The 25,709-nt window shown below is 54.9% G+C and overlaps 1 protein-coding gene and 1 pseudogene across 2 annotated transcripts in view; both read right to left on the bottom strand.

Moving 5' to 3' along the window:
- The window catches only part of Col18a1 (collagen type XVIII alpha 1 chain), a 114,601-nt gene that overhangs the window by 77,730 nt on the left and 11,162 nt on the right, over positions 1 to 25,709 (bottom strand). The window lies entirely within an intron of this gene.
- Positions 22,981 to 24,901, bottom strand: LOC143269989 (large ribosomal subunit protein eL37-like; annotated as a pseudogene).

Here is a 25,709-nt window from a genome sequence, read left to right as displayed (position 1 = left end):
TCTATCACCCTCCTACGGTCACCCAAACTTCCCCTTGGAGACTCCCACGTCTGGGGCCTCCCGGCCCATGGTAAATAGATAAGTGGGCCTGTTGGACTTCGGGTCTGTTGATTTAAATGCCAGGTGTGGATGGACAAACTTGGGGTCGGAGCTGATCACTCTTTAGGGTTCCAGGGCTAATGGGAGAAAGGAAAGTGTCAGGGACTTTAGTGGAGGCGAAGTATCCTTGTCTCACCCAGGACCTGTGGACAGCCATGCAAAGACAAAGGAAATTTGCAAATGTAATCAGTCAATGACCCCAAGATGAGACCCTTCAGACGACCAGGTTGGACCTGGACTGGGCAATCATTGTTGTAAGATACAGAACCTACGCCATAGGAGAATGGAGGCAGAGGGTCACAGTGACATGGCCACATTCCAGGGACCCTGGGGCAGCCAGGCTGAGGCCTGAGGTCCTGTTTGCAGCTGCCTAGGATGTGGGACTTGCTATAAGGTCCCAGAGACTCCCACAGCCACTGAAGCACAGTGGGAGCAGGAAGAAAAGCCTGAACTTCCAGGGTCACAGTGGCCTCTGCTGGAGGCAGCCTAGGCTGGCAATGTAGTCATTGCTGGTCCACATCACATGACTGTGACCTCATCTCCCCAGGGGGCCTGGCCAAGGAGGGGCCAGGTGTCAGGCCGGGCTTCACAGTTCACAAGTCTCCTTTCCGCTCCATGCTGAGCAACTCCCTGGGTCTTGGCCACCATCCCAGGCACTGGCGGGGGTGGGGGTGGTGGGGGGGGTGGTGGGGTGGGGGTGGGGGGTGGGGTGGGGGGGTGGGGTGGGGTGGGGGGGTGGGGGGAGGCAGGGAGACAGGGAGGGGTGCTCATTAAGCAACGGGGGAAGGGGGGCGGGTGTAGCCCTGGTATAGGTCAGAGGCCCCATTGCCTAGATCCATAAACAGAGCCTTCTGCACCTTTTATTTCTCAGGATGTTCTGTTTGAAAACTTTACTAAAGTAGCATGGGTAGATACATGGTGATAATAGAAAACCTACCCGGGGAGCCCACAGCTGGGACCTCAGCTGGCTTTCCCTTTCTCCTTTCAGTTGTGGGGAAAGACAGAAAGCAGTGGCAAAAATGGGACCAGAGAGAGTAAAGGGGCTATGCTGTCACTAAGTCACGCAGGGCCACTTCCATGCCCAGCTGCGCTGGCCTGCACACTGCCAATGCAGAGGCACCTGCTAGCCAGCCCATGCATGCCAGGGCCAATGTCAGGGCCAGGGCTCTTCTCATTCTCCACTCCTTTCTCTATTCTCTTGCCTTCTTTAACAAGTTGCTTGCAGCGCTGGCATTTTAATCAAGCATGTCAATATATCTCCAGGATCTGCTCCTCTCAAAAGCTACCCTGGGATTCTATCTCCAAGAGAAACCATGATACCTTCCTCCATCTTCTGAGATCCTCCAGCTGTCCCCAAGGGGTCTCAGGACCTCTCCCCACACAGGCCTGAGAGCTATTTGGACACTGAAAGTCCACAGCAACTTCCCCAGGAGGAGAACCCTGTGCCCTCGAGAGCTGCTCACTCGGGCTGCTCATGTGGGTACAAAAGCTCTGCTATCATATCTCCCATACCACTCACTCAGCAGAGGCTGGAGATGCTCCTCTGCCTGGGGTCTACACACCACCCCTCTCCAGAGCTCCCCAGGGAAAGCCTGCTAAAGGACCAGGCAGGGAGACATGTCCAAGGCAGAGAGAGAGAAAGAGAAACATATAGATAGACAGATATGATGGGCATCTGATGACACTAACTCTTTGCTAGAAAGTGACCAACAAGAGTCTGGGAGCCGTGGTGAATTCTGCCCTCATGGGGCAACCGGAAGCTGTGGAAATTCCCAGGGCCAGAACAAGGGCAGGAAGTTCTTGATAGTCTGTGTCCTGGGGACTCATTGCTACTTTAGCATGGTTGGAAGAAAGGCTAGCCTCTCCTGAGGGAGAGGCCATGCTGTGCCTGGGCCCATGGCCAACGGTCAGTTCTATTTTCCTAGAATCCATCAGATTCTTTGAAAATGTCTAGGTGATTCCCAAGTTTAGCTGAGTCGGTACTGAAGCCTCAGCAGGAGGGTAGGAACAAAGGTCCCTGGTTACTGGGTCAGTTCTGGACCCCAGCCTGGGCAGCCCACTTCCTCCCAGTGGTAGCTCGGAAACCCACCTATGGCCTGCTAAGACATAACCGGAAGCTGGTTTCCTGGCTGTTCACCGGCCACCTCGCCGGGTGTCACATGGTCAAGGAACACAATCAATTCCACCCAGAATCCATGGAATGCAATTAGAAAGGTGCAGCCAATGCCAGAGACCAAGCAACCCAGCAGGGCCGGGCCACACACCCCCGTTCTCCATCTCCTGCAGCCTGGAAGCCAGGTGGGAGAGACACCAGGGAGTCAGCCAGCCCAGCCTTGGCACCCCAAATCTGCTTCCCACCAGCTCTGGACCACTGACAACATGGGAGAAGTGGGTGGGTGGCCCAGGCCCTCACCCAAACATTTCCCAGGGGCTTTCTCCAAGTTCCACCCACACCACTGAGGGTGCTGAACCGCACGCACCATGAGTCACTCAGCAGGACCTAGGGAGCACCGAGCTGCCTACGTGAGTATCTTCTGAGAATCCTCCAAAGTCAGGCTTTGGCATCCTCAAGTGTGACAGCCTCCACATGTCCACTGAGGCAGGGACCCCAGGAAAACACTCTGGATCTGCAATCCCCTGGGCGTGTGGTCCAGCAGACAGGCGCCAGCCACCAGAGGGAGCCGCAGACCTAGCCTTAGCCTCTTAGCCACTTGCAAGCTTTTCAACTAAGGAGTTGGCTCCGGCTCTTTGTGGGATACTGTGTCAGGAAAGAAATTCTCATGCAGTAATTTAGAAAGTGAGAGAATAACTTCTCAGCCCACAACACACACAGCACCTCTGTCCACACCTCCTCTGCTCTTACACACACACACACACACACACACACACACACACACACACACACACACGTCAGAGAGAGCAACACAGACAACAGATACACTCACAGACCACAGTGATACATCCCACAAACTACACACAGACACACAACACACACAGGCACATCCATACGTTGCCAGAAACACACAGTAGAAACAGGCACACCACACAGACACACACAGGAGAAGCCCATAGACATAGATGGAGCCTGTCCACTACTGTGCCCTGCCTTTATGGAGGGACATGTCAGGCCACCCTCAGCTGAAGGCATGTGGGCAGCTCCAGTCCTGGCAGCAGCCTCTCAGCAGGCCTCCACCCCACCTGCATCACCAGGTACCCGCCTGGTCCAGCACCACACAGCTACAAGCATAATGTTGTGCTGTCTCCTGGTGGATGGCATTTCCTTTCGTGTATAGGGCAAACTCCAAGAGTGGGACCCTGGGGACGAAGGGACGGAGACCCTAGAATCTGGACAGCAAAGCACAGAGCAGTTCCTTTGCCCTCCAGCTCACACTGGGAGTGGCTTTGCCCCCTCCACCAGTGCTGGGGAGGAAGCCAGGCCTCCCGCCCACCTAACCAGGGAAGCGCTCTCTGACTGAACCGCAGCTCAGCCCAGCCTTATGGGTTGGAAATGACCCATTTTTTGTCTTTTCCTCTGTGAGCTCAGCAGAACCATGGCCAAGGTGCCCGTCCAAATCCTTGGAAGCTGTGATTGCTGAGCTTCATGGCAGTGATTCATCTGCAAGGGACATTACCAGCGACTTCACTCTGGCAAGATGTGAGGCAGCCTGACCCACAGGGTTCTGCTGTGGGGGGGGGGGGGGGAAGAGATTCAGCCGGAGGGACTCCCCACCAAGGCCATGCTAGCTAGTTCTGGGGCAGAAGAATCACAGGGGGTGAGTGGCTTCTAAAAGATAGAAAAGGCAGAATGGCTTCCCAGCAGGAACCGGCCTGTCACACTTCCTGACTGTAGCCGGTCAGACACATTTCCTGCTTCCAGCTGGGTACTGATAAACACTTAAGCCAAGGACTCGTGGTCGCTCATTAGAGCAGCCTCAGGAGGCCCCAGTCTTACCTGTGGCTGTGCGGGCCTTCGCTGCAGCCTTGACCTATCTCTGGGATCCAGAGTTTCTGTGCATGGCCCCACCCTGCACCACCCCCACTGTCCCCCTGTCCCCAGGCCTCCCCCTTTGTCTTCTGAGGCCTCATTTGCAAGGACTTCTCTGTGTGAGGCCCTGAGATCTCCTAAATGAGATCTGAGTGTTTCTCAAACTTCCTGTTCATATCAGGATTCTGGGCCCCGGCTTCTCTGATCATGGGAAGGGCTGGTCCTGCCCCTCATCTGTTATTGACAAATAATCCTGTAAAATACAATAAAACTGTCTCGGCCATGCCAAGAAGCCATAAAGGTTTCAAGCATGTCACTTTTTATACCACTCTCTGAACAAGCGCTTTGTGGACTGCCCGAGCCTCAGACCTCACCCCCAAGGAGCCTTAGGTTTCCATCTGGAAATCATCTTTACAGGTCAGCATGGAGCATCTTCCAGCTGCAGACAGATCTGCTAAGGCCATTCGGCAAACAAGCTGTTCTCTGAAAGAACTGAACGGAGGAGGCTTCATCCCACATGAGGCACAGGAACTGTGAGCTGGCCCCACACAGAGCTCTCCAGAAGCACACAGAGATCAGCACCCATCAAAGGACCCTGGAGCCCAGGAGCCCACCTTCCCTTTGCTGAGGAGAAGCTGCCCACACACAAGACCAAAGCCCAAAGGACGTATTTTTGAGTGTGTATATGTGAGCGTGTAAGATGCAGAACACACACACACACACACACCCCACACACACACCTCTAGAATGTTGGTGACTTGGCCCATCATGCTTTAGGCAGACAGGACTGAGAAACAGAGGCTGTGGGCAGATGTTTCCCTCTGCCTGCTTGGCTGCTGGCCACGAGTCCACTCGACTCCACTACCTTCCCACTCTGCATCCCCCACAGTGAGACAGAGAGCTAGCTGCCCATGCCTTGCTAGCCCCAGCCTGCAGGCCCCAACAAAGCCCATTTTGCCCAATTAAAAAGTTGTTTCACTCTATATGGGAGCGGGGGAATGGGTTCCACACTGAGCTTCAAAATCACAAGGAATGTGGTCTCGGGGAGTCACAGAAGCTTCACAAGACGGGCATGTTTCATAAGGGGTGTCACACTCAGCTCTTCGTCACATGTACCCTGCAAGGGAGGCATGCCCAAGACAGAGATGGGGCGTGTCCACCTAAAAGGTTAAAGGTGAGACAGTGGGCTACTCTCCATCTATTCCTAGGCCCTTCCTGACCCCCACTTTGCAAAGAGGTCCCCTGTATAGCCTGAAGAAATCAACTGCTAGGACCACCAGCACTCACAGGGATGGCAGGAGAAATGTGAGAACTTTGTAGGTGGGATTTTTAAACATCTTTTAAAACCTTTCTTGGCATTGTCTTCAAGGGCCCCAAATCATTTAGCCCTAGGGATGGCCCCCAAGAAGACCCAAAGGCCCCAGTACACAGACCCTTCCCCTCCAATGAGACCCAGGTGAGTAGAACTTGGCATTGCCCTGTCTAGCACTTCCTATTGTGGTGTGAAGGACAAACAGACACGGCCTGGGCACCCACATACTGCTCAGAGGGGCTCAAGGGAGGAGCAGAGGGACCTGGGAGGCAGCATATTCAGAGCTGGGCAGCACACAAACTATTCCGACAGTAACAGAGGACCGTGGTCCCTGCATGCGGCACTCAACAAGCCTCTCCACCTCCTGCACCTCACCTGACAAGTGTGCGCTGAGTTGGGTCTCACTCGCCTAAGTTGGTAACCCTATGCCCTGGGCTCACCCGGCAGGATGGCTGCGTGGTCTCAATGGATCTCTGCTCAGGGCAGAGGCCAGGACTCTGTGATGCAGCTGAGCAATGGACACTGGGGGGGGGGGGGAGAGGCATCAAATGCCTGCTCCTCCAAACTCATGCCCAATCATATCACCCATAGAAGAGTGAAGCAGAGGTTTCCAGAACCCCTGTCCACAGAGGGCCTCTACCTCTCCAGGGGTGCTCTGCCCATCGTCGTCTATCCCTGCCTCTGCACATTTTCAGGAGAGGAACACTGGGGCTTAGAGAAGCCGTGTGACCCAGTGGGGCCTCCGATCGAAGAAGTGGGCGCTAGCGGTCAGCGTAAAGGGAACGGGACAGAGCTTACACGGGGCCGAGGACTGGAACGCTGTATCTGCTGCACCCACTGCCCCCCCCTCTGAGGACCGCCCCCCCCCCCCCCGGGAGGGTTGCTCTCAGGAAGGCAAACCCAGGTCCTAAGCCTCCTCACAGGACCTGGGATGAGGTCTGTGGACTTGGTATTTTAAAATCTTCTAAGAATGCTTAACTCTACAAGTAAAGAGGGTTTTTTGGTTTTGTTTTAAACCATGTCTTATTTTAAGAATTGAATAAACGTCCCTTTCTCCTCCAAGCATCTATCACCATCTGAACAAACAGCGGGGGCCCCTCCTTGTCCTTCGCGAAACTGACAAGGTCAAACAAAGTTAAACATTAAAGGGATCCTGGACCCTTTCAGAAGGCAAGGGTTGTTGTTATTTTCTTTGGCTGAGCTGGTTTCAGGGTTTCAAAGACGACAATGCTCTGTGGGAATGGCTGGCTTTCAGACCCTATCAGGGGTTGTCACAGTCAGTCCAGGGAAGGGCACAGGGGCCTCTGTCTGCAGGAGACATTTCCAGATGGACTTTTAGGGCATATTCAGAGTCACTCTGGAAGTCCAGAGGGTGGCTAGAGGACTAGACAGGGTGGCGGGAACTCGGGTGCTCTCTCAGACTTTGGTTCCCGTCATGGGAATCATGACGGGTCTCAGGCAGAAGCTTTCCTCTTCACAGGCGCCTTGAGGTCCTCAAAAGTTGGTATATAGGACTGTAAAAAAGGAGTGCGTCCTTCTCAGCCCGCACATATCCTGAACTTAAAAGATGAGCTTCCGGCCCCAGGAGGGCTCAAGGAGGCGTCCACGTGCACAGTGATAGAATTGAAGGTGGTTCTGCCACTAGACCAAACAGAAATGGGCTGCTTTCCTGCTGGTCCTGACTACTCCCCAAGCTGTATGGCCCGGACGGTCCTCCTAGAGCCCAAGGGCAGGAAGAGGCAAACTTGAGGACCCCACACATTTGGAACACAAGGGTTCCTCACATAAAAAAATGTGTGTAGATGAGAGTGGCAATGTGGCTCTCCCCAAAGCCTGTGTGGCCAGAGGCAGCAGCAGTAGAACGGGAGTCAGAATGGGAAATGTCCCTCCCGCAGATGACTCATCACCCCAGACGATGGACCACTTACCCCGTTTGTATTTATTCAGTTTAAACCTGACAGCAACGTACTTGGACCAAGTGGCCTTAAGGCATGGAGAAGGCTGGGGTCAACACCTTAGATATTACCTTCTCCTGGAGTCCCACCACTGCCAGCCTTACATCAGCAAGACCCTGTGGGAGTACCCACAGCTTAGCTCTGGCAGGATCCTGCTGGGATCCCCCCAAAACCCTCAGCCAAGCCACCCTACTGGTGGCGGCAGGAAGAAGCCTGGGGCTTTTTGTCCCTGGGCTCTACAACTGTCTTTCCTTCCTCTCAACCTGGGTCTGCCCTGAAGTGCTGGGAGGGAAGCCAGTGGGCATGGCGGGAGGCACCTGTGGGGGCAGATGCCCACAGAGGGTGTCCACAGGTAAGGGAAGAGTAAAGAGAGCTGACACCCTGGGCTAGAAAGCATCTGCTGGACAGAAGCATGCTGGCCACACCTGCCCTCTCCATTCTCAAACGAACTCAGGGATACCCAAAGTAGGAGGAGCAGCTGGTGTCCCTGCTGTGGCCCCAGAGACCGAAGGCACTGGCTCTGTTCTCCCTACGGACGCTCATGGCTCAGGCCATCCAGAGCAGCATGCCTAAACCACATCAAAGGCAGACACTGAGAGCCTTAGAGAGCACATGATTCTCTCCAAGTCCAAGGCCTTGAGGAGAATCAAAACAGGGTTTGAGGGGCCTTGGGAAAGTCACCGTCTTTCAGAGGTACCAGAAGGATGCCCCTGAGACATGGCGGTTTGGCTTCTCCCTGGCTCTCACAGCCACCACGTGGGGCAGCTGGTGCCAACAGGTTCTCAGTGGGGGTCACTACTGCTTCCTGCTGCCCTCAGACCTCAGTGAAGGCATCCATCAGTCCACAGTGGAGGGGACAATGCGCCTACCCTTTTCTGTGTCACACCCCTCCTAGGACAACCTACAGACCAGACAAGCCACTGTAAACAGAATGTGACCCTCCCCTGCCAGTCATCCTCCAGATAGAGACACACCTGGGAGAGGAATGACCCACCCTGTAGACAGGCAGTTAGGGCAGGTCATAGACTAATATGGAAGGGCCCCCTGGGGTTTTGTTCTCCAAGGGTGGCTGTTCCTGTCCTTTCAGATTCTGCTGTGCTTGACAAGGGATCTGACAGGCTTGCCCACCTGACCAAAGCCCTTTCTGGACATGTGCTCAGCCCACGGAGACCTGGGCCTGAGGTTGCAGCAGTATCTGCCTGCGGCCCTCAAGGCTCTCACTCTGCGCTCTTTGCTAAGAATAAAAAGTCAATACACGCTACCCACCCTAGGACCCCAGGCTGAGAGGAGTCTGCTCCACATTCCTGGGCTTCCAGGGACTTAGCCAGCCACCCACGCTCTCCATCTGCCTTTGTAACCAGATCCAGGGTCACAAAGAATGACCCCCGAGCCTGCCCTGGGTGGGCCTGAGCCCACCTCCCTCCTTGCCGGCTTGTCCAGGCTCAAGCGGAGGAGCCCAGGACATTCACTGTGAATGGACCGCTCAGACATACAGGTGGCTGAGGTCCACCTCTTCCTGCCTGTGACTCTCCACAAAGGGGCCATCAACTACCAGAGCACTGCAAATCATGGGCTAAGGACCTCGGCTGGCGAGGAACTATAGCTCTGACCCACAGGAGAGTCCAGCACACAAAGGAAAGGTAGGAGACTAGTGAGGAGGATACCCCCAGCCATAAGCCATGGGCCCACAATATTTGGGCATGGACATAACTCTCATCTCCACACAAGTACCCAGCAAGGCAGTAGAGCATACTGGGGAACCAAGGAAGGAAGTGTCGGGTAGCCCAATCACCGAGGCAGAAGCCCCAGAAAAACAAAAGAGCCTAGTGTCAAAGCCATCCTCAGTGTCAAGGCAGCCATCCTATACCTTAGGAAGACGCTAAGGGCCCAAGGGACACTGACAGTGGGAACAACGACCTGAAAAGAAAGCGACATCCTGACCATGGAAGAAAGAAAACACCTAGGACTGTCCATCCCCACAGGGCAGCCTGCAGCCTGAGGGAATCACATGACCTGTGAGGTGTGGGATGTGTGCGCTTGGAGCTAGAGAAGGATCCTCTATCCCCTTAGTGAACCTTGAGGACGGGCAGGAAGAGTTGGATTCAGAGCAGGCACACGGGGAATTTTCTAGCCAAGTATGAGGATGGATGGATGGATGGATGGATGGATGGATGGATGGATGGATGGATGGATGGATGGATGGATGGGCAAACACGCCAGTGAATGAATGAATAACCCCCTAAGAACTGGCTTTAGTGTGACAGCCTTCCCTATTTCTCCTGTCTCTTCCACTGGGAACGGTCCCTCTCTCACAGGGGCACAGGAGGAGGCATGGATTCCCACAGCATGGATGAGCTCCAACCCAGGAAACAGAGACCCGTCCCCCATTCCTCCTAGGCACCTACAGCCTTTGTGCCTTGAGACCTTCACGGTGATCTGCAAAGACTGCAGCGTGGGAGCCATGTAGAGAAGGAAGCCAAGAGAGACCAGGGCTGTAAAGAGGCCACAGTCTCCAGTTAGATATATGGAGTTCAGAAAACACATTTTCTTTTTTTTTTTTTTTTTGGTTTTTTCGAGACAGGGTTTCTCTGTGTAGCTTTGCGCCTTTCCTGGAGCTCACTTGGTAGCCCAGGCTGGCCTCGAACTCACAAAGATCCGCCTGCCTCTGCCTCCCGAGTGCTGGGATTAAAGGCGTGCGCCACCACGCCCGGCTCAGAAAACACATTTTCAAAGAGAGAGCAGTACAACAGATGACCAGCCAGCCGGCACAGCACAGCCTGATGCTCACCACACAGGCAGACCTAGAGACACTGGGATCATGGAGAAGCCAGCAGCTCACGCAAGTTCCACACATACAAGAGTCCAGGACACACCTGGAATATTCTACCCAAGCAGGAGGCGAAAATAGACAGATTCAGGGGTGGCATAGATTCGTGGCTTCCTGGGACCATCCATGGTGCAGGGTTTCCTTTTGGGACAATGAGAATGTTCTAGAACTAGATCACAGTGATTATTGGACAACATCAAATATCCCTGAATCATTCACTGTGAGATGCTCAGTTCTATGCTATGAGAACTTTGAAAAAGTAGAAGGATCCCTCTGTTCCCGTGCAGAGAAGACCAAGGACGGGACACCAGGGGAAGCTGCCACCGTGTGTCACGGTTTCTCTCGAAGTCTCCTAGCCTGCGGACCCTTTCTGCACACACCCTGCATTCCAGTCAGCCGGGGTGGTTCCTCCCAACCTACCTTCCCCTGGAGGCTGCTCAGTCAAGTCTCCCAGCAAGCACAGCAACTACCTGAAGCCACAGATACCTTAACCTCATCTACTTCGGCCCGCCCATCTACGTTCGTGACTTTTGCCTCACTGTGACCTGACCTCACTGTGACAGAAACAAAGGCGGAGAGGTTCACCTGGACTGGGGGCTCTGAGATGCTTACAGTCCATCATGAGGGAGAAAAACACGGTGGAGTTCATGGCCATGGGAGTGTGAGGCAGGGCTTGTTCACAGGTGCAGTCAGGAAGCAGAGAAATAAGGGACAGAATCAGGGACCAAACTTTCATAGGTCCACCCCTAGAAGTGAACTCCCGCCAGGCAGGCCTCGCCCCCTAAAGACTCCACAGCCTCCTACGTAGCATCACAGTCTAGGGACCAGTGTTCAAAACATGAGCCCGTAGGCGACATTTCCATTTAAAAAAAACCATACATTTCTTCTGCTGGCCCCGCAAAGGCTCACGGCCATCTCTCGTGATGCAAAATGTTTTAACAGCCCTAACGCTGTTCCAAAGTCCAAAGTCTCCCTTGAAGCACAAGGCCAACTCCTTAACGGTGCGTCTCTGTCAAAACCAGAAACTGCATGGTTACAACACACAATGCACAAAATAAACACTCCTACTCCCAGAGGGAGGAATGTGGGGGATAGCAGAGGGAGAGCTGGCCAAAGCAAGCAAACGCGGAGTCCTGGAGCCTCGTGTCCAGCATCCCTGACATGGTGGGATGCGAGCTCCCACTGGCTCAGCTCTAGCCCTACCATCATGGTCCTGCCGCTGGCAGTACACACAGCCTCCCTCTTGGAGCAGCTCTGCTAGGCAACTACAGCTTTCCTTGGCAGATATTCCACGGTCTTGACGTTGCCAGTGTCTCGGGGTCCCCACACACCTTGGGCTTCCCCCTCAAAGCTTCCTGCATGGCCTTGCTTGGACACCTCCACAGGCACTCCGACCCTGCCACACACTGCCTGGCCTCACAATTGTGCTTGTTTTTAAACCTTAGCACGATCCCTCACAACTCCTTTTTTCTTGGTTTGGTTTTGGTTTTTTTGAGACATTCTGAGACAGTCTCTGTGTAGCCCTGGCCATCCTGGACCAGGCCGGCCTTACATTCAGAGATCCGCCTGCCTCTGCCTGCCTCTGCCTCCCGAGTGCTGGATTTAAAGACGTGCGCCGCCACCACCGCTGTCCGAACCCCCACCCCTTTTTTTAACCAAACAACTTTTTTTTTTTAAGATCTATTTATTTTTGTATGTGAGTGCTCTGTTTGCACATATGCCTGCATGACAGAAGAGGGCATCAGATCCCATTATAGACGGTTATGACCATATGGTTGCTGGGAATTGAACTCAGGACTTCTGGAAGAGCAGCCAGTGCTCTTAACCACTGAGCCACCTCTCCAGTCCCTAACCTCACATCTCTGAAATGCTCCCCATGCCTGTAAAGCCAGCACTGCACAGACAACACCAAGTTCTGCAGCCAACCCAAGAAGTAGCCGGGCACCTCTGGACCACAGCTGTAAAGGTCTCTGAGTGTGAGCTAACTAAACTTGGACAAACCTTCCCCTGGGTAGCTCTTTACTGGGCACCCCTTTAGCTCTTGCTTTTTAAATGAAGTTCTACCGCATCTGCATTTTGATACCCCAGAGTCTTCGATGGGAGGAGGGGGTCTCTGCCACGTACACTAGTCAGTTACTTTTTAATTCAACTTTATTCCAATTTTCAGGAGATAGGAAGAATGCCATCATGTTCTTCTCTGGAATATAACTTCATTGTCCTCTAACCCAGGTCCCAGTGGAGTCCTTGTTCCCATCTGAAACTTCATGAACGCGGTGTTTACCATCCACAGCTCTATCAGTGGCTACCCACGTGATGACGCAAGCAGACTGTAGAGATAGAGCAGAAGCAGAATCTTCAATGCTCTCCCCTCTCCTCCCCACCATGCTCTACTCCCAGCAGCTTGGCCCCACCCCCTAAAGGCTCCGCAGCCTTCCAAGTAGCACCAAAATCTGGGGACCTAGCATTCAAAGCATGTGCCTGTTGGGGACAGTTCAAATCCAAACCCTGACACCTTCCAACCCAAGCTGGACTCAGTTCAGCCCACAGGAGTTGCAGGGCCACCACCCTCAACCACATAGCAAGGTGCACAGTCACAGTGACATACGGTGACCAAGGGTGGCCGTGGGGGGTGAACAACATAGGAAGTGGTGCTAACGGCCTTGACTATTCACTCTGAAGAGGTCCCCGGGGGGGGGCCCCACCCTGGAGGCCTCATGTCTACCCAGCTCTTTGAGGTAAGGGACCAAACTATCGGGGAGGCTGCCTCAGGCTCCCCGGCTGCTCAGGTGAGTCACCTCATTAGTCAGACCTGAGCTCCCTGAGCTCCGAGCCCAGGAGTGGCCGGGTGCCAGCACATTCCTGAGCCTCCCCCGTGGCAGCAGCGCTGTCAGCCTGGAGACCCAGCACAGGCCCAGCACCTGCCCCCGGCAGACTGATGACAAGAAAATGAGAGGAAATGAGAAGGGAGCTCAGTGTGAGGACGGCCGGAGCGGGGTGCTCAGAAGCCCCGGGGAACCCTCCCCGTACGGAAGAGAGACTGAAGCAAGTAACCGCAGGTCCAGACAGCGGAAGCCGGCACGGTCGGCAATCCACAGCCGAGTCCACGGTCACCGCAGCTGTACAAGAGCCCCGGGAAGCTCTCTCCTCTCCACCTGGAGTCTGCTCCCGTCGGCCCACATCAACACAGCTGCCTGCCGAGGCTTTGAAGTCAGGGGTTAGCATGGAGCAAGAAGGGGCCCCTCTTGGGGAGAGGTACGGACGGAGCTGGAGAACGCAGTGTTGAGGCCCTGTAGACATTGGTCGCTTAGGTGAAAATGGGGGCTAGGGGTGCCGTGTGAACTGTGGGTGGTCTCTCTCACTCAACCTCCCAGGTCCATAGCAACCTTGAGTAAGAGATGAAGGAGGGGGCTGGAGAGATGGCTCAGAGGTTAAGAGCACTGGCTGCTCTTCCAGAGGTTCTGAGTTCGATTCCCAGCGACCACATGGTGGCTCACAACCATCTGTAACGAGATCTGGTGCCCTCTACTGGTGGGGACAGAACACTGTATACATAATAAACAATTATTTTAAAAAGTTTTAAAAAAAAGAGAGATGAAAGAGGGTAAGGGATGCAACACAAAAAAGCATAAACAGGAAGTATGGCCCTTTGCTGGTGTGCAGCACATTCATGACCGTGAACTTTCTGTGACTAGGAACCTCATGAGCATACCTGAGAGCTTGGCCTAAGAAATGGCATATATACATGTACAGTTTAGAAAAGAGGTTAAAAGGGAAGTGAGGAGCATTTGGTGCTGTTAGGAATCCATTCTCCCGGGTGGGCCTCGGCCAGTAGGGCAGGGTTTGGGAGCAGCATGCAGCCTGACCTAGTTCCTCCCATCCCCACTCAGCCCCCATTCAAGGGCATGTGTGAGAGTCAGTGCCACGGAACACACACACACACACACACACACACACACACACACACACACACACACACACACACACACACACACGGTCTCTCTTGGTTCCTGTAGCCCTCAAATGAACCACAGATCCCTGAGAAAGGACAGAGGCAGCCGGAGAACCAAAGCATGCTGGGCGAGCGAGCGAGAGGCAGGTGGCGTCAATGCCAAGGAGCACAGCCATTGGCAGATGAACCCCTGGCGAAGCCTTAAGGACACCCAAGTTATCACCCAAATGACATTCTCAGCTAGCAAGCCATGTCCCATGGATAAGCGGCACCACCCTAGCGGGCCAGACGTGCAGCTCACAGTCGGTACATGGCTGCTACAAGCTCAGCCCATGCCACAGGGCGCATGTCCTAGCTCCAGCTTAGTATAGCTTCCGGGATACTCCGACACCCAGCCAAAAGAATCTTGCAGAAGGAGCAGAGGGTCAGGGGAGGGGGTGGGGGAGGGGCAATGCTACACATGCACGCTACAGTTTCTCAGATCTCCTTAGCTGAAGTGGAGGTAAGAAAGGCAACGCTTGCCTCAGGGAAATGAGAACACACAGTGCCCCAAGGGATTCTGTGCAGATCTAACTACTGCCGCTGTCTCTGGCCCGCAAAGAGAGAGAGCAGGGCGTAACTCCCCAAGACAGCTGCTCACCCTCATGGCAGCCTCCTCACCGCGTCCACGGAGGAAACGCGTGGGTCTCAGGAGTGGGCCCTGAACATGGTAGCAAAGGGCACAGCATGACACCAGAGCCCTCCAAGCTGAGCTGACAGCAGGCCAAGCTGAATCTCCTGGAGGGCTGAAGCCTGGGTTGAGACTACTGTAGCCTGAGTTGGAGCGAGCTGGGCAAGAGCCTCAGACTTGCTGTACAGAGTGGCCGGCCAACCTACCCATCCAGAGGAAAACCATGGCAGCTCGCTTCCCCCAGCAGATGCTGCAGACCTACAGGACAGGTCTCCCCTCCAGAGCTAGCACTCCAAGGGACAGGCCATCACCTCTCAGACTGGGCAGGATCATAACTGCTTTCGGAGTCAGGCAGGGCCAGGCTGGAGAGCCTCAGCAAGTGCCCAGGCCCATGCTCTCCTCTGGCTCATCATCTTCATGAAGGCAGTGAGAAAAGTGCCTGGGAGAACCCCTGAAAGGACTCCACAGAGCCTCCTCTGTGGTGAGGACTCTGTCAGGACATCCTGTCAGCTCCGTCTCCTGATGCTGACCCCCACCATTCAGGGCCACCAAGACCAACCAAAGGAAACCGCCTCTGCCTGGGAACTCCAGCCCTAAGGCATTCTCAGGTACCTGATGGCTTAGGGCCAAAGTGCCCACTTGCTCCCCTGCTGGCCACTTTGAGTACCAAAGGGCTGGCTATGTTGTGGAGGCAGACTCAGGGGTGTGTTCTCAAAGTTGAGAAGTCCCTGGAACTTCCTCCAGGAAACACCTACTGGCCTATCACCTCTCTCAACGTTTCCAAGGTCTTTTAAGGCTCCTCTGCCACCTAGGTAGGTACACTGCCAAAGCTGCCACTGACCCCAGGCTAGGCCTTTTACACCAGGTGTGGCCCTATTAAGGGGCACTCAAAGCCACATTCTTGCTTCAGCCTGCTACCTGGGTCCTCACCCCACTACTGTTGGACCACTGGCCTTCCCCATAAAGACATCTCCCTGCTTGGCGCTCTCAGGGCACAGCCACTCCTCACCTGAAAGTGAGGCTGGGGTCTAGCTCCTTCCTCCCGTCCCCAGCATCCCAAAGTCAGCTCAGACTCCACCAAGTTGGCAGATGCCATAAGGCGAACCCCTGGCCTTGGGGCTCTGGAGGCAGTTGCTGCCGCAGTTGCTCTGTGCAGTTGCTGCTGCAATCCCGCGGTGCATCAGACATTGCGTCACCGACGAAAGGAGCTGCGCAAGGAACCCGCTTCGCTGCAAAGAGACTCGAATCTTCACAGAGCCCCCATGCAAAGCATGGGGCTTAAGAAACAGGCACTGATCTACACTCAGGCCGGGACCAGGACGGAGGCAAGATGGGGCACACTCAACCCTTCCCTAAATCCTCCCACATTAGAGGGAACAGTGGCCCCGGGCAGCAGGTCCACCACCGTCAAGGTGGGACCTCGACCCTTCACACAAGGGGACAGGCACTAAGGAACCACTCTGTGACCTCAAATGAGGACAGATGCCTGGAGGTGCCCTTTAGCATCGGTCCCTCTTTCTCCGTCATCCCTCCATCTCCCTCCCTGCATCCTGTGATATGAATAGGATTTAACACTGAAAACCGAGTTCAAATCAAGGCCCAGGCATTTGTTTCGGGGCCCGAGAGGAACCCTCAGCTCTGGATCTGTCTGGTCACCCTGGGGTATAAAAGGGTGGGAGCATGGGCCCCAGGCACTCCATAAGCAGTCCCAGGCACTTTCTTCCTGCCATCTTAAGCCCGGAGCCTGGAGTCCTCACTCCTCCCTCACCAGGAGCCGGACCTAGAAAGGCAAGGTCTAGACAGGTAGAGAAGCTGGGGGTGTCAGACCAGACCTCCCCACTCTGGTTGGGCTCTCTCCCCTCCAGGGTACTTCCGGTGCACGGTAGACATAATGGACAGTGGTGAGAAGGTCCAGGGTCCACATGGGGCACAGAGAGGTTTATGGGATCAGAAGTCACAGGACAGGCCGCAGACACCTAAGATGCTTCTTCACCAGAGACAGGAGCCAGTTGGCACTGTGCGGCCCTGCCAGCCACACCAGGCCCCACGAGGAAGTGTGAGTCTGTTCAGCGGCCTGGGTGAACTACAAAGGGCGGGTCAGATGCTACTGGAGACTCTCCACAGCCCACAGGTTGGCGCCTAACCCCACAGGACTCTTCCGGCAGCCCCAGCTGCCAGCTGCCCAGGTTCGACTGTCTGCTGGCCAGCTGCGGATAACCCAACACAATGGCTCTCTGCCCTGTGCATCTGAGCCAGCGGGGAGCATCTGAGCCCAAGGGGAGCATCTGAGCCAACGGGGAGCAACTGAGCCAACGGGGAGCATCTGAGCCAACGGGAGCATCTGAGCCCAAGGGGAGCATCTGAGCCCAAGGGGAGCATCTGAGCCCGCGGGGAGCATCTGAGCCCAAGGGGAGCAACTGCTCCCACCGCCCACGTCTCAAATTCCTCATCAAAACACCAAACAGAAGTGTTCTGACCAGGGGAGCTGGGTGTGCCCGGCCACTGCCTATAAGGACCATGCACACTACTGATCAGAGTGGACCCCACACTGGCCAACTCCAGGGCACAGTCAGTCATGCCTTTTGGGACATCATAGCCTGGAGGGTAAACGGGTTATTCTTCAACAGGGGCCAGCTTCACCTGTTAATGTTTGACAGGAACTCATAGTCAGGAACTCAGCACTAATGGTGACTCAGTGGCCTAGAGCCCATAGCTCTGGGCCACATCTAGTGAGGGGGCGGGGGGGGGGGGCCCGAGATACCAGGTAGACGTAGTCTCAAGGGAATGAGGCCACATTCCACAGAAGTCAAAGGCCCAGCTTAAGTGTGACTCACACAGTCTCCCACACCTTTCTCGCCGCCAAGCTTTGGCAGCTCCCGAAGGCACCCATTTCAGCAAAAGATGGCGGCCCAGCCCAAGGAACTCGTGAAATCAGACATGCACATGGTCCTTCTCGACTCCCCTAAGCTCAGAGACTACTTACAAATTCGGTTTGCCTGTGGTTAAGGAGAAGGAAGCCGCTGCACCCACGTGATTAAGCACCAGTCAGAGTACATGCAGGTAGACTCCCTCTTCCCACAGGGTCCTCCAGAACAGCCCCCCACCAAGTGGCGACGTTTGCCTTGTGTGCTAAGCCAGCATCCCTGAACTGCTGCCCTACCATGAACAGAGTCCAGCCCTTGCGTCCCCCCCTACCCTTCACCTTCACCCCTACCCTGGATCGAGTGATAGCCAGGGAGGGAGCCGGTGCATGTCCATCCTGAGCTAAGACGGCAACCTTCTCTGTTCCTGCCGCTCTGTTCCTGTCTGCTCTGTGTTGGCCATGATGGCACTGTCATGGCAGCTGGGGCTCTGCAGAGAGCAGGGAAGATATAAGGTGGTCTCTGGACGACGCCAGGGATTCAGGGTTTGCCCACATGAAGCCTTAGCTTGACTGTGTACAGGTAGGCAGGCATGTGCCAATGTGGGATGAGAGGAGGCCTACCATGCCATGGGCAGCATGGAGCATGGATGAAAGCCTGCAGGTTTTACATACATGACACACAGTGCTTAGAGACCCCAAAGGTGGGAGACTGAGGATGTAAAGTGCTTGCCATGCAAACACGATGAACTGAGTGTGGTCCCCAAAACCCCATTAAAAATGTGGGCATGGTGATATACACTTGTAATCCCAGTGCTGGGCAGGGAGGGACAGGATGCCTGGAGGTCACCCGCCAGCCCATCTAACCAAGTCACTGAGCTCCAAGCCAGTGAGAAACCCGTATCAGAAAAAAAAAAAAAAAACAGAAACAGAGGGCTGGAGAGATGGCTCAGAGGTTAAGAGCACTGCCTGCTCTTCCAGAGGACCTGGGGACAATTCCTAGCACCCACATGGTGGCTCACATCCATCTATAACAAGATCTGGTGTCTTCTTCTGGCCTGCAGGCATACATGCAGGCAGAACACTGTTTACATAATAAACAAATAAATCCTTAAAAAAGAAACAAACAAACAAAAAATAAAGAAAGCGGAAGTGAAGACTGACACCTGAACTTGATTTCTGGTCTACACAGGCACATGCACAAGCATCACACACACACACACACACACACACACACACACACACACACACACACATCTGCACATGTGTGCACCTACACACTTACGAAGAATCCCCAAAGGAAAGACAGGTGTTGAGAACAAGAACCATGGGACAACAGCACCTGGAATTTTAGGGCCTAAGGTTTGTGTTCTGTCTTGGTTTGGTTCTTAGTTGTTTTTTGTTGTTGTTGTTTGTTTGTTTTTTGTTTGAGACACATGCTCACTATGTAGCCTAGGCTGGCTTCTTCAGATTCAAGGCCATCCTCCTGCCTCAGCCTCCCAAGTGCAGGGATGATAAGTGAGCACCTTCACACATGGCAGGGCCTTGGAGTTTTAAAGCTGTCCTCACTTCACTCACCCATCTGGCTGCTCGATTCTTGGGAGATGAAAAGCATCAGGGTCTCCGTAAAAGTCAGAGAATGTGCACAGCTGGCTGGCCCCACACAGCTGGCTGGCCCCACACAGCTGGCTGGCCCCACACAGCCTGAGCTTCCTTCCAGCCCACAGCGGACCACCACCTCTGCTGCTCCACACGTGAAGCATGGGGTCTAACTGTTACTGCAGCTGCATCTACACATACCCACGTCGGAGTGTCCGTCTACAAAGCTGCCTCCTCCCTGCCTTCCCACGGGCACTCATCCACACGATGATGTGAGCCACACGGCTTGGTCTGTGTGTCTCTGTGGCTCTGCCTCGTCTAACCAGCTGATGTTGACTCTTACCCAGGACATCCATTAAGCTCTTGGGCTGTGAACACAGCAGTAAGTCCCTATGTCAGGGGCACAGACGCCTGGCACCTGATTTGAACTGTCGCCCTGCCGTAGCAAAGGCAAAACAAACACCCGTGGGGGCCACACTGCCTGAGGAGGAGTCCAGTCTTGAGGTAAGATCCAGTCCCATGTAAAGCCAGCCATCTGCCTATTCGCCTCCTTTAAGGAGCCTGTAAAGCGTGGAGCGGACAGGCGGCACAAATCTCCTCGCCCTGCGTGACCGCAGTCACAGTGGAAGCCAATCAGAAGGGGCAGAGTGGGGTGAGGGATGCGTGGCTGGAGTCTCTGAGCCTGGAGGAGCAGAAGCAGAGGCTGCCCTCTGGCCCCTGAAAAGACAGCAATCTGCAGTCCCGACACATGAGCAGCCTGCGACAGAGCAGAGCAGGTGCCTGCCCTTGACCACAGGTGGACCCCACCAAGGTCTCTGCTGCCCACGGCTCCTCGGGTTACTACTGCTCAGCCTCCCCCACTTGACTGAAGACCTTGGCGAACGGGCAGTGCCTTGGCCTCACACCTGGTGGAGTCCTGTGACCTCTTCTCCACAGGGGTTTCCCTTGCTGCCCCTGACCTACTTCCCACACCAGAAAGTCGTCGGTATGGAACAGAGAAGGAGCTGGGGTCCCCTGGCCCAGCCCCAGAGAATTCACCCCCACCTCCCACCAATTGTAATCCCGTTGCTGGGATACAGTGCAGAAGAAACTCGATCTCAGGATTAGTGTCTAGACAGCACAACCTTTCCCCCGCTTCTCCACCTATAATTGGGACCCAAATCGGCAGGCACCGCGAGCTGATAGCACTTCAATAAAGGAGGAAGTTGTTTTTGGAGCCTCGTGGGGACATTCCTCGGCCAGGGCCATGCGCTACCTGCTCAGGGGCCGCTGTGCACAGGCGACCTAGGGCTGTGAGCCCAGCTGCCTGCCGGCTCCGCACAAAGAGGCTTTCATCCTCAGGAATGTCACGTCTTCAATTAGCACAGAAAGAACTGGAGATCGCGGCCCCCCAGTGGCCTCCCAGCACTGGGCTCGCCTGCAGGGAGCCCCGTCCATTAACTCTCTGCTACCCACAGTCCTGCCAGCCAAGGGGCACAAGGAGCTAATGACTGGATATTTCACCCCACACTGCAAACGTGTCCAACAGGTGCCCAGGGCCAGCCAGGCAGGGATCCTCCCGCGACCAGCCTAGGATAGCATCACCTCAGCTGGCAACTGTCAGGAGGGCTACAGAGCCAAGGCTGGAAGAGAGAACCCTTGCCCTTCCGCAGCTGCTCCAGCACGTGAGAATTCATCGCCAACACGCCGTTGAGGTGGGAGACCCCTGTGCCTGTGTTCTTGGCCCTCCAGAAGTTGATTCTTGATTCTGGGTGCCCATACATGGATCTAAACAGCTCGTCTGAGTCAGACCCACCTGGGACCAGCGGCCAGGCCCAGAACAAGAATGTGGCTACGGATGTGATTAAACAGTCTGCATCTGGAAACGGGAGCTCAGCCAGGCATGGCAGTGCGTGCCTGTCATCCCAGGACGCAGGCAGAGCGGGGAAGAGGGTGAGTTCAAGGCCATGTTAAGTTACACTGTCTCAATAAATAAAGGAAAGAAGCAGCAGGGCATGGCAGAGCCCGCACACATGGCCCTCAGCGGCTGAGGCAGGAGGATCAAGTCTTTGAGGCCAGAATGCGTTCTGGTGACAGTTCCTCCTTCAAGCATATGCTCACTGAGGCTCTGAAGAGGGTCCACCACCATCACGGTTTTCCTCTATCACCCTGTGTTGCTGGCCTTCATTTGAAATGCCCAGGAAACCTGCTAAAAACCGTGTGTGCCTGGTGGGAAATAACAAGTCCAACTTAGAACCCAGCTTCCACTGCATGGCAAGCACAGGGAGGGTGGCCTCAGCGGAGCACCCAGTGGCCCCAGGGAGAGTGCTCACATGAACTCCCAGCCAGTCAGTCATCTGCCCCAAGAATGGAACAGGCCACCCAGAGGACCCGAGGCTCAGCAGGAGGACAGAGAACAGGCTCCTGAGCTCTCTGTATACCTGTCACAAGCCACAGCACGGGCCTTTCACAGTCGCAGAAGCTGTCTGACCTATTCTGAAAGAGAGTGCCTAGGCAACGCAGCTTCCCACCCACCCATCTCTTAAGACAGAATGAAGCCCGTGTACTACCACCGCTGTCTTTCGGCCTTGGCTACTCTGGGGAGAGCATTGCTTCCTCATCCCCTGGTTCTATGAGCAGTCCAGGGGGCCTTAGGTGGGTCTGTGCAACATAAGCCCCTCTATAAGGATCCATATAGGTGGAGCCTCTCACGCCAGAGGTGCAGGCCATAAAGGAGGGGCCACACAGGGAGGATGCACAGGGGAGGGACCACACAGAAGATGCACAGGGGAGGGGATGTACAGGGGAGGGGCCACACAGAGGGGATGCACAGGGGAGGGGCCACACTGAGGATGCGGAGGGGAGGGGCTACACAGAGGATGCGGAGGGGAGGGGCCACACAGAGGATGCGGAGGGGAGGGGCCACACAGAGGATGCACAGGGGAGGGGCCACACAGAGGGGATGCACAGGGGAGGGGCCACACAGAGGGGATGCACAGGGGAGGGGCCACACAGAGGATGCACAGGGGAGGGGCTACACAGAGGGGATGCACAGGGGAGGGGCCACACTGAGGATGCGGAGGGGAGGGGCTACACAGAGGATGCACAGGGGAGGGGCCACACTGAGGATGCGGAGGGGGGAGGAACCACACAGAGGATGCACAGGGGAGGGGCCACACTGAGGATGCGGAGGGGGGAGGAGCCACACAGAGGATGCACAGAGGAGGGGCCACACAGAGGATGCACAGGGGAGGAGCCACACAGAGGATGCACAGGGGAGGAGCCACACAGAGGATGCACAGGGGAGGGGCCACACTGAGGATGCACAGGGGAGGGGCCACACAGAGGATGCACAGGGGAGGGGCCACACTGAGGATGCAGAGGGAGGAGGGGCCACAGAGGATGCACGGGGTGGGGGGGAGGAACACAGAGGATGCGGAGGGGAGGAGCCACACAGAGGATGCACAGGGGAGGGGCCACACAGAGGATGCACAGGGAGGAGGTGCCACACAGAGGATGCACAGGGGAGGAGCCACACAGAGGATGCACAGGGGAGGGGCCACACAGAGGATGCGGAGGGGAGGGGCCACATAGGGAGGATGCACAGGGGAGGGGCCACACAGAAAGTATGCACCAGGAGGGGCTACGCGGTTCCCCTCCCACTACTCTCCCCCCCCTTCCCCGCCCCCCCGCACAGAAGAGGGGCTGCATGAGGAGGCATGCAGAGGGACTGAGGGGAGCCAGTGTTAATAGGAAGCCAATATTAAGAGGTACACTGGTTTCCCGGGGAGGTGATGTGGCCCTGGAGAGCTAAGAGCCAAGGAAAACAGTGTCACGGATGAAGGAAACAGAGGAGGACACGGGATGTGAGAGAGGAATGAGTAAGAGTCACAGGTGAGGAATCCCCTCAGCAGGAGGTGCCGCTGTGTTTACCAGTGTCAAGAGAAACTGACCAGGAAGATGCTGGTCCAGGGCCCACTAGGAACTTCCGGTGCATAGGTGCCTTCCGCAGCTCGGCTCCTTGGCAAAGCTGGCGGCTCTGCCCGTCGGCTGGACAGCAGCAGAGCCACTTAAAGCCGCTCTGTCATGGAGCTTATGCACGGGTGACACGTGAAATTCTAAGTATTTTGCTCAAAACTACATTTTTTTTTTTGTAAGTTTTTGAAACCAGAACATTTATTTTATGACTGATTGAAATCCTCAGGATGAACCGGATGCGGCCACAGCTGCCCTCTGGGGTTTAAGTGTTAGCCCTTCACGGAATCCATGCCTGAATCTTCGATAGACAATTTTCAGGTGCCTCATCCGCCCAGCCCCGGTACCGTTTCGTCTCTTAGCCTCGGCACTCCAGTTACACTTGATCTTGTGCTTGGCAACGTGGCCGCATTTGCCACAGGTGGACTTCCGAAGGGGGCAGGCCTTCGGGCCACGGCAGCGGCACAAACGTGTGCGTCTGTCTTATTGTGACGCTTTCCAAAGGATGACGTTCCTTTCGTCATCTTGCTTCGACCACAGAGGCCAAAGAGACGGGAAGAGGCTCAAAAACACATCTTTTAAGACATTAACTCTTCAATATCAGCTGCGCCTGTGAACGCCTCAGGCGCTCAATTCTCTAACCTGGGACTCTAGGTACCACATGGAGGACCCACACCCCTGGGGGGCCATGTTAAGAACTTAAGGATCCCTGAGAGTGTAGAGAAGGAGAATTGTTCAAACGGGCATTTGTAGCGCTAAAGCTGACATTTCTAGGCAGATGACAGGACCCAGGAGGGAACGCATGGTCACTCGTACTTGTGGTCATGTCCAGGGCCAGGAAAGACTGAGCCAACAGGTCTCCGAATACAGGCCAGTCATACACAAGTCCCATAACTGCAGACACTCCTGTGTCAATTCCTTTTTCATAAAAGAAGGTAACATCCAGAAATGGCCACAGCAGGTTCAGTGCTAGTAGGGGACCTCCTTTCCCTGGTGCAGCATGTGTATTTCTTCCACTCACTATGTAGCTGCAGGCCTCGGGTGACAAAGATACAAGGTATTCACGTGGGACTCTAGTCTATTGAGGTTCTTGGCCTGTGTGGGCAAGTGCAGGCAAAGACATGACTGGGTGTCACTGGTTCAGGAGCAGGACACATCAGCCACATGGAGGCCACCAAGACTTACAGGAAAAGGCTTGGGGTGGAGGGAGGGAGGTATTGAGGAAGAGTCACAGTGCTCAGGTCTGGGAGAGCTTTGGGGCAGGAAGTCTCATGGAAAGTGGCCTGGGTTCTGCCTGACACAGAAAAATCAGTCCAAACCACAGCCTTGTTGGCTAAGATCAGATTAATAGTGTTTGGATTGTGTGGTCGCTAATAACAGGTTCCGCTTGGGACGTCAGGTGTGTTTAAAGGTCCCCTTAAGTGTAGGAGGAAGGGGCTGGAGAGATGGCTCAGAGGTCAAGAGCACTGACTGATCTTCCAGAGGTCCTGAGTTCAATTCCCAGCAACCACATGGTGGCTCACAACCATCTGTAATGACATCTGGTGCCCTCTTCTGGCCTGCAGTCATACATGCTGTATACATAATAAATAAATAAATCTTTAAAAAAAAAAAAAGTGTAGGAGGAAGCGGAAGTGGGCACAGGCCGTGATAGACAAAGGTTAGGGGCTCTTGTAGAGCCACAGTGACTGAAGAATTTCTGGACACACCTTTAATCTCAGCACGCAGGAGGCAGAGGCAGGCAGATCTCTGAGTTCGAGGCCAGCCTGGTCTACAGAGTGAGTTCCAGGGTATCTAGGGCTACACAGAGAAGCCCTGTGTCAATCAAACAAACAAAAAGGAACCCCAGGTGAGTGCTGACATGGGATGGGGAACCCCAGTGAAGGTCGCAGGGCAGCCCAGACTGCAACCATTCACCAGGAGGAGCGAATCAAGTGGCCCAGAGCCTAGATGATGCCTGCTGGTGACATTTTGGTCAGGCCTGGGTGAATCAGGACACAGCCCAGGCAGGATGGAGATGAGCTGTGTCCAGGGTAGGAAGTCAGCTGAGTCTGCTCTAGGCTGAGTGACGCTGAGTTGAAGAACAACCGGCCACAGAACCACTCCATGACAGCAGCATCCTGCACAGAGGAGTCCCCCAAGGTGCACATTGCCTGAACAGTGACCAGCCAGCGGGACAGGGGAGAGAAAAAACGTTAAAAACCCTTCGCTAGAGCTAGAGGGCAAAGGTCAAACAGACTGCCTGGGAACTCAAGAGATAAAACACTAGAAGGAGTTGTATCTTTCATCTTATCTCAGGAGGAATGCTGGCTGGCCAGGACAATGACATGCAGAAGGAGGAAATGGAGTCTTCGGAAGGGGCTGGGGACAAAGAGGCCACAATGTGGGGAGGGTCTGGCTGTGACATTATAATTCAGCGATTAACGGTTGCTAAATAATTGAAGTTCAGAAACAAATTTGGCTTGAGCTTAAGACCTGCTGCGATAGAGTCTGACCACT

Source organism: Peromyscus maniculatus, chromosome 21, assembly GCF_049852395.1.
Source record: "Peromyscus maniculatus bairdii isolate BWxNUB_F1_BW_parent chromosome 21, HU_Pman_BW_mat_3.1, whole genome shotgun sequence".
NCBI lineage: Eukaryota > Metazoa > Chordata > Mammalia > Rodentia > Cricetidae > Peromyscus > Peromyscus maniculatus.
The sequence above is the reverse complement of the archived record's forward strand: the minus strand, read 5'-3'. Positions and strand labels throughout refer to the sequence as shown.